The 9,204-nt window shown below is 55.7% G+C and overlaps 1 pseudogene; it reads left to right on the top strand.

Annotated features, from left to right (window-relative positions):
• Window positions 1–1,313: 1,313 nt before the first annotated feature.
• LOC119097840 (kinesin light chain-like) overlaps window positions 1,314–9,204 on the top strand; it is a 17,269-nt pseudogene continuing 9,378 nt past the window's right edge.

Raw genomic sequence — 9,204 nt, 5'->3', positions numbered from 1 at the left:
AAAAAACAAATAGTCCTAATTACAGGTCTTGTGGCATCGTAATTTATTTTACGAACAGCATTTGATAGATTAACAAATGGTCAAATCTAGGTGCAAATCATGTTTTGAACGCGGGTAGGCCGGCAATTGGTGTCTCAAAGCAGAAATTTACTGGCTTTTTAAGGACCCTCTTTCTGCTCCCCAAACAAAAAGTCAGTATCGTTGGCATGGTTGGTTGACAGACAGGGCCATCCAACCCGCCCGTAAAATGTAGATGTTAATCATGCCCACCAACCTACAAGATTGAAATGCGAAATAAAAAAGAGCTCTGCATGAGGAAAAAGCTTCGAAGGGCAAATTCCGCCACCAAACACCTGGATTAGCTGCACCAGGTCTGTACCAAAGCTATGTGCAGATGATAATGTAGGGTGGTGAGGTAGTGAAACTGAAATGGCGATTTTTCATTATTGGGGAAAGTCATGACCCAACAAAGCGGCTATCTAAGGAGTTGAAAAATGCAAAAATGTCGGTAAAAATAAACTGGTTTCAAATTGCATCCGTCATTTCCTATAACTTGTTCACTATTGGGTGCATATTAGACATGTTTGGGCGGCTGGTGAATTGATCCAATAGAAGTATAAAACATGTGCAAGTTTGCAGTTGGAGCATTTTGCATAGTAATTTGTTATCAGGGAATCTGGGGAAAAAATGTTATCAGAAAAAGAATTCGTGGAATAGAACTGCATACCAGGCTTTGCTGCTGTTGGGACCAGGCTTTACTTTGTTGGTGTGGTGTCTGCGTGTTGTGACCCGAACAATTTGGGATGCCTGAAAACCTTGTGTTTGGCACACAGCTGGAGATTGTGATGTATTTTGTAAACAAAACAAAATTGATGTATGCAAGTGGCTGGAGTCGCCGGGGCCTCGGGCTTGGAGGTGCCTCGTGCCCTTGTTCTGTGCATACATAGGCATGATTCAGATGTAGCTGAGGCGGGGCATAGCCATATGTTCAGGTTGTAGCCAGGTGTTCAGGTTTTCTGAAGCCTTGTTCATGCTTGGTGGTTCCAAGTGAGTTCGGACTTGGATGACATCTTAAAACTTCTGGAAGGGAAACATGGGTTTGGTATGTGTGGTAAGGCAATATCAGTAGGACTGAAAATTTTGCATAGATATGCAGAAAAGGAGAAAAAAATCCTCATAAGGTGTTCCTTTACACCCAAAGTAGGCACTTCAGGACACTGAATGCAAAGGTCTACGCTGCTCTTCAGCACTTATCCCGTATTTGTGCGCATATGCTTGTGACATCAGGTTACGCCCCATCCCCTTCCTGCCAGGTCTGGAGGCGCTCCGGAACGACCACAACTCGATCCTGAACGGGCTGATGGGCTCGATGAAGGCCAGCGAGCAGCGCTCCGAGCTGGTCGAGGAGAAGGCCGGCCTCATCCAGAAGAGCCTGGACACCATTGAGCTGGGGCTGGGCGAGGCGCAGGTCAGCTGGTGTCACCGGCTCGGTCACCGCCGGCGGCTGCCCGCAACGGCACTCGCTCGGCTCCCGGGGCGCACTGTGTCGGGCAAAACCGCCGTGGCTGTTTATGGATTTTGGTTGATCAGGCGGGTACTGTGGTGTGGCGCGGTGCCTGCTCACGAGATGGCAGCAGCGTCGGGGCCAGGCTTGTGAAGTCGCCTTTTCGGATCAGCTGGCAGACTTTGGGAGTCTTGGGGAGCGTCTGCGCCGGCGCGGGCCGAGCGCTGGGCACGGGGCTGCATCTGGTGGCCGACGAGCCAGAATGGCACACATGAGTTGCCTTAAAATGCGATTATGTCCTGGTTGCCGACCGCGGTTCCTCGCCCGCCGTTCTCACCGCGCCGCTCGGCTGCAGGTGATGATGGCGCTAGCGTCACACCTGCAGGGAGTCGAGGCCGAAAAACAGAAGCTGCGCGCCCAGGTGCGACGTCTGTGCCAGGTACGTAATAGCCGTCACTGCAAGGCTCTCCTTCGCCGGGCTCGGCTGTGCGGTTGCACGCCCTGGTGCCAAGAGTCGCAGTCTTGTCACATCCGCCGATGTTCTGTCGGTCAGCAATGGGCGAGACATGACTGTGTAGTGGACCGAAGTTAGACCCAGATCAGCATCAGTCTCCTCATTCTTTTGCTTTAAATCCCGCGCATGACTTCCGTTTCTCATTACGAACTAATCATCGGCTGGCAACGAAGATGCAGATTATGGCCGGACAGATCCCATTCTAAACGCAAGGCTATCTGAGCTTGTGTACTGGATATTGGGCTCCAGTTGCCTACCAGCTGGCGTAGTGGAGGTCGGCCACAAGGCTTGTGATGCGATCTTTCTCGTCAAGGGAGGACTCACGACGTTGATCGGGGCGGCAGGGTGTGCCGCCCGCCGAGTGTTGGTCCAGTCGCGTGATGTCGAGCGACCCATTCATAGCATTCATGCCTCTTATTAAGAGACCATCGCCTCATCACGCCACGCGTGCAGTTCCAATCATATCAGTCACGCCACACGGCCAGGCGCAGCCACCGGCAAGGCTATGCCCGGAGACCAAGTCGTGTGAGTCGCGCTGTGTTCCGATAGTCATTCGCATGCCTCGCACCGAAGATGCAGCCGCCACTGATGTCACCTACCTGATGTCAGCAGCAGCGTCACACATAAATGTCAGCGGCTGCGTCACCCAATGATGTCCGGTGGCCCGAGTCCGGCGCTGCTGCAGACGCAGCCGCCTAAGTCAGGCCGTGCCCGGGACAGAGCCTGGGAGGCATCCTCTGCAGGGGACAGCCTCCTCTGGACTCGTCCGCGCTGGCCCCTCCCTCTCCGTGTGTGTGTGTGTGTGTGTGACGTCACGCTGTCGCGTCGCAGGAGACGCCTGGCTGCGGGACGAGTTGGCCAACACCCAGCAGAAGCTGCAGGCTTCCGAGCAGCAGGTGGCCCAGCTAGAGGAGGACAAGAAGCAGCTGGAGTTCTTCAACTCCATCAAGAAGTATGACCAGGACAGCCAGGTACAGGTCAGCAACATGGGGCCTAGCTCGGGTAGGGGTGGTGCAGGCCTCCAGCCGCCGCTAGACTGTGCCCGTCGGCCGCCTGTCGGACAGACGGACGGAGACTGGATACCCGTCGGCCGCCTGTCGGACGGACGGACGGAGACTGGATACCCGTCGGCCGCCTGTCGGACAGACGGACGGAAACTGGATACCCCGTCGGCCGCCTGTCGGACAGACGGACGGAGACTGGATACCCGTCGGCCGCCTGTCGGACGGACGGACGGAGACTGGATACCCGTCGGCCGCCTGTCGGACAGACGGACGGAGACTGGATACCCGTCGGCCGCCTGTCTGACAGACGGACGGAAACTGGATACCCCGTCGGCCGTCTGTCGGACAGACGGACGGAGACTGGATACCCGTCGGCTGCCTGTCTGACAGACGGACGGAAACTGGAACCCCGTCGGCCGTCTGTCGGACAGACGGACGGAGACTGGATACCCGTCGGCCGCCTGTCGGACAGACGGACGGAGGCTGGATACCCGTCGGCCGCCTGTCGGACAGACAGACGGAGACTGGATACCCGTCGGCCGCCTGTCTGACAGATAGACGGAGACTGGATACCCGTCGGCTGCCTGTCGGACAGACGGACCGACACTGGATACCCGTCGGCCGCCTGTCGGACGGACGGACGGAGACTGAATACCCGTCGGCCGCCTGTCTGACAGACGGACAGAGACTGGATACCCGTCGGCCGTCTGTCGGACAGACAGACGGAGACTGGATACCCGTCGGCCGTCTGTCTGACAGATAGACGGAGACTGGATACCCGTCGGCTGCCTGTCGGACAGACGGACCGACACTGGATACCTGTCAGCCGCCTGTCGGACAGACGGACGGAGACTGGATCCAGACGGACTCGGCCAGTTGTTCAAGAATCGGTCGACCAACGCCAGGCACCACGTGCATGCCAGAGGCGGCGGGTGACATTAATGTTTAACTGGCCGCATGCTCAGGCCGCGGATGGGCCAGATCTACTATTGATTAGTGGACCCGGCTGGCTGGCGGCTCAGTAAAAATGAATCCCCGGACGCTTCAAATGATGGCTCGTTCCGACTGGAGTGGATATTCGTTTGGAGCCGTGGCTCGCGCGTTGGTTACGTTCCAAATGCTAAGCGAGGCAGGTTGATGGGCTGGACGTGCCAGCATCCATATTTATGGTATTTAAGGGGAGTATGTTGCGCGAGGTACGATGACGCAATCAAACAATGACGTATTGGGAGCCTTTTTACTAAAAAAAGATTGTGTTGTCTAGAGCAGTCTTTTTCCTTTAAAAGTGTATCAGTAGATACAAGGGAGCTTATCACATCTGATGCTTGCTTCAATATCTTTATATTTGGAACATGACGTTTAAGGCGGTGAAGGTCGTAAGACAAAAGAATGACTGATTCACAAGTAGTTTTCGTTGTACATCTTGACACTTTGTGAGGAAGTCATACAGAGGGTCTACTGTGATGTGGTTGTGAAACCAGACATCGCTTCTTCCATGAACTTATGACATGTGGCAGAATCGGGATGGAGCCCTCGACCCGACCAGGGGCGGCGGTGTGACGCCAGCCGGCCCCGCCCATGGGAACACGCCACGCCCACTGCAGCCGACGCCGGTGCCTGTCACCGTTCGCAGAACGCCGAGAGCATGTCGGAGTCCACCGCCGAGTCTATGGAGAAGTCGGCCAACCCGGTCGTCGACCTGTTCCCGGACGAGGGCGACGAGCGGGGCGGCATGTCGCCCACGCCGCCCTCCCAGTTTGCGCAGCAGGTCAACGCCGGCTACGAGATCCCAGCCCGGCTGCGCACGCTCCACAACCTGGTCATCCAGTACGCCTCGCAGGGCAGGTCAGTCAGCCCCGCACGCTCCTTAACCTGGTCATCCAGTAAGCCTTGGTCAGTCAGCCCCGCACGCTCCTTAACCTGGTCATCCAGTACGCCTTGGTCAGTCAGCCCCGCACGCTCCACAACCTGGTCATCCAGTACGCCTTGGTCAGTCAGCCCCGCACGCTCCACAACCTGGTCATCCAGTACGCCTTGGTCAGTCAGCCCCGCATGCTCCACAACCTGGTCATCCAGTACGCCTTGGTCAGTCACCCCGCACGCTCCACAACCTGGTCATCCAGTACGCCTTGCAGGGCAGGTCAGTCCCGCACGCTCGACAACTTGGTCATCCAGCCGGGGTCCGAAGTCTGTTAAAAAAATGGTTCTCCGATATTGACCTGGTTTTAGATTGGTTTTAAATTATCGTTTAAAATAACCTTTTTGCTACATTTACCACGATGTCTTGCTTGGCCTGTGTCCTGACGCATCCGTGCTGTGCAGCTGGTTGTTTGATTCAATACGGCGCTCAGCCAGCCTTTTCATCGCTGGGAAGATTGATTCATGTACTTTTGTTGCGGCGTATGCGTGCCAATGCAGTCATACATTCAGTGACCGTCTCAGGGCGCTGAACTTGTGCCGAGTTACGTCTATGTTCGTCATATTTGCCACATTACCATTTTCGCGATGGCCGTCTCTATGTCGGTGCCACCAGCGTGCATGGACACATGCTAAAAAGCTAAGCGTTGAACTGCTGCGGCTCGAACGCCGATGTCTGGAGAGGTTCCTTTGTACCGGCTGAAGTCCTGATACTGCTGCACTGTGACCACGGCTGCCAGTTGCCTTCTTGTATTTCTTCTACTGTGAGGGCGAACTGGTGTGACGGTGTTTGTCCGCGTGCGTGCGGCAGGTACGAGGTGGCGGTGCCGCTGTGTAAGCAGGCGCTGGAGGACCTGGAGAAGACCAGCGGTCACGACCACCCGGACGTGGCCACCATGCTCAACATCCTGGCGCTGGTCTACAGGTGAGCTTAGGGACCGCGGCCGCGCCGGTCCGGTCGGCCGGCTGAGGGACCGCCGCCACGCCGGTCCGGTCGTCCGGCTGAGGGACCGCCGCAGCGCAGGTCCGGTCGGGCGACTCGACCCTCAGTTTGCGGACACGCGTGTCTCGAGTACAGCAGGCTGTGAGCTGGACGCGGCGCCTATCACATCAGGTTTTACATGCGGCATTTGAGACGTGTTCTGTTTATTGTGACAGCCCGCTGATTTCCACTGTATGTCACGATTGCAGCAATATTTCATTCTCCATTCGCTAAAATAGTCGCGACAAACGTGTTAACATACCCGTAAAAGCTTGGTTGTAAACCCAACTGTTGTAGTCATGTCGGTAGGTATTGCTGAAATAAGGCAAAAACTTGACATGCATCCCAACGCAATAAAGCTTGGCTATAAGCGCTGCTTGTGCTGTCACTCGTTCAGGTCAAGCAAATATATTCGAACATAAGGAAAATATGTGTTCGGAGTATTGATGGCTGACTGTTACCATTGTGAAACCATTAAAACGTGTCGGAAAATTTTTGGTGTGCGAGATATGACAGGCGTAGCTTGCTGGTCGTTTCCACTGCCATTCAATCTCAAGGCACCCTTGACCATGGCAAGTGACAGACTTGCCTGTTTACCGATATTTCGCCTGCTTGTGTAGCACGTAAGGTGTGGCCAGCAATGCAGCATATATACTGCGCAGCACACGTTATTTTACATTCATATGGGGATTTAAATGTCTGCATCGGTTGTCTTAATGATACAGTAGCGTCTCGGGTTGCATGTACGATTACGATAATACGAATTTAACGTTGACGAAAATAACGCAGGTCTTCAGCGTCGGCATGTAATTGTATACATTAAGTCCATATTATAGTACCACTCGATGACGAATTCGGTTAATAAAGCGCACCGTTCTTAAATGCATCATTTGCGTAATCATGTCCTTGTGCACCGCTGCGTCAAATTCATTATTTCTCAAGGCATCGTGCCAATGCAAAATGTCTTAATAGTCGGTGCGCTATAAACCCCAGTTATGTCAAACTGGGATGTTCGTGGGTAGAGCGGCTTACGACCTGCCCAATGTGAAACTCAATCAGTGCACGACATGCAATGACATGGGGGCTTGCAGGTGTCATGACTTGTTTTCCAGTTCAGTCTGGTCACGATTCTTACTCTGGAGTTAAGTTTTACCTATTTAAAACTTTATTGGACAAGGTTTAATTCATCCACGAGCTTGGGTTCATTGCTTACCATGCTGACCATCTTGATGCATGTGATCTAAGCACCATCAGCTTGCATGTACTTCTGTGTGCATTGGATATGATGTTGGCCCTGAATTTCCCATATGAAGTGAGGTTTACAAAGGAGGTCCTAACTGTTAACTTCATTTAAACCACGGTTTGTCACAACCCACCTTTAATTGGTTAATACTTCATTGATAAAGGTGTGCTGCAGATTTGACATGCTTGCTTTCATTAGAGACATTGCATTGCGTTATGTAATGGTTTGTTCTTTTGGGTCAAAACTGGGAACTTCGAAAATGTATTGTGTTATCTTTTGAGACACCGTTTGGGCAGGGCCGGCTTTGTCTTTGGACATGCGGTGCTCAATTTTGACCCGGCGCCCCTCCGGCGGGCCCAAAACATTGCACATCTTGTGCCTGGTGCTGCCATGACGGACGCCTGGCGCCGGACGTAGCTGGCCGTTCACGCCAAGCCCCGACGATTGTCACCAGCGATGCTTGTGCCCCGGCCGAGGCCTGGGAGAAGGGGACGCTGGTCTCAGGTCGCGCACAGCCACCTGTGTTCCCGGCTGTGGCCCGCGGAGCCGTCGTTCGGTACGCAGTGTCGCCATGTACCCCCGGCCGTCGGCATGGGTCTACGGCCGCAGTTCATGTACAGCAGTGTGTATGTGTGTAGGCTGCATCGTCCTGGAGCGTCACATGGCTGGCTTCGGTGTTTTTTCAGAGATCAAAACAAATACAAGGAGGCGGCCAACCTGCTGAACGACGCCCTGGCTATCCGCGAGAAGACGCTGGGGGAGGATCACCCCGCGGTGCGTCTGCCCTCGGGCCGCTATACGGCTCGTGGCTTGCTGCTCTGCCGGCTTAACATTGCGTGTTGCCTTGAAGCGCCTCAGTGTGGTGTCATTGATGCTTCCGTCCTCGGATGCTACGGTGATTCATAAAAACAACAAAGGTAATGAGGTGTGGTAGCAAGTAACCCGCGTGAAGGTCGGACCGGGGACGATGCGGCGCCGCCAGGAATTCTGTGGCTGCAAGTACACACAAGTCGTTTTCAGCCCACAAAGAAAAACATGACAATGCCAGCTTTGGGTATGTTGGTAGAGTTGGCGCTTGTTTAGCACGTGGCTGTGGCTGTTGTGCTGGTGGCAGTGGCAGGTGTCGCCTGACGTCATCCGCTGCCTGCCGCCAGGTGGCCGCCACGCTGAACAACCTGGCGGTGCTGTACGGCAAGCGAGGCAAGTACAAGGATGCCGAGCCGCTCTGTAAGCGGGCGCTGGAGATCCGAGAGAAGGTACTGGGCGCGACCACCCGGACGTGGCCAAGCAGCTCAACAACCTGGCACTGCTCTGCCAGAACCAGGTGAGACGTCCGGCGCTGGGCGGGCGCGCGTCAGCCGAGTGTCGCGACCATCAGCAGCAGGCTCAGATGCCGGCTGTCGGGGCTCCCTGCCTGGCCAGGCCGGCAGCAGGAGGTCAGGTGCCGGCTGTCGGGGCTCCCTGCCCGGCCAGTGCCGGCAGCAGCAGGCTCAGATGCCGGCTGTGGGGCTCCCTGCCCGGCCAGTGCCGGCAGCAGCAGGCTCTGATGCCGGCTGTCGGGGCTCCCTGCCCGGCCAGTGCCGGCAGCAGCAGGCTCTGATGCCGGCTGTGGGCTCCCTGCCCGGCCAGTGCCGGCAGCAGCACGCTCAGATGCCGGCTGTCGGGGCTCCCTGCCCGGCCAGTGCCGGCAGCAGCAGGCTCAGATGCCGGCTGTTGGGGCTCCCTGCCCGGTCAGTGCCGGCAGCAGAGGCTCAGTGCCGGCTGGGGCTCCCTGCCCGGCCAGTGCCGGCAGCAGCAGCTCAGATGCCGGCTGTGGGGGCTCCCTGCCCGGTCAGTGCCGGTAGCCAGCACGCTCAGCGGCAGCGCAGCACGCTCAGATGCCGGCTGTGGGGCTCTCTGAGTATGTGTCCTAGGCTATGGGTGCGGATGCGATTTCACATAGCCAATGAAATGGAATGTCACTACTTCATGATGATGGGCGTCGCCAGCTGATCAGTCAGCTGACACGGCATCTGGTTAAGACAGAAGTAATTGCTGTAC

The sequence above is a fragment of the Pollicipes pollicipes genome, unplaced genomic scaffold (assembly GCF_011947565.3).
Source record: "Pollicipes pollicipes isolate AB1234 unplaced genomic scaffold, Ppol_2.1 Scaffold_4542;HRSCAF=5346_pilon_pilon_pilon, whole genome shotgun sequence".
Classification (NCBI taxonomy): domain Eukaryota; kingdom Metazoa; phylum Arthropoda; class Thecostraca; order Pollicipedomorpha; family Pollicipedidae; genus Pollicipes; species Pollicipes pollicipes.
This window is presented reverse-complemented; position numbering and strand designations above follow the sequence as displayed.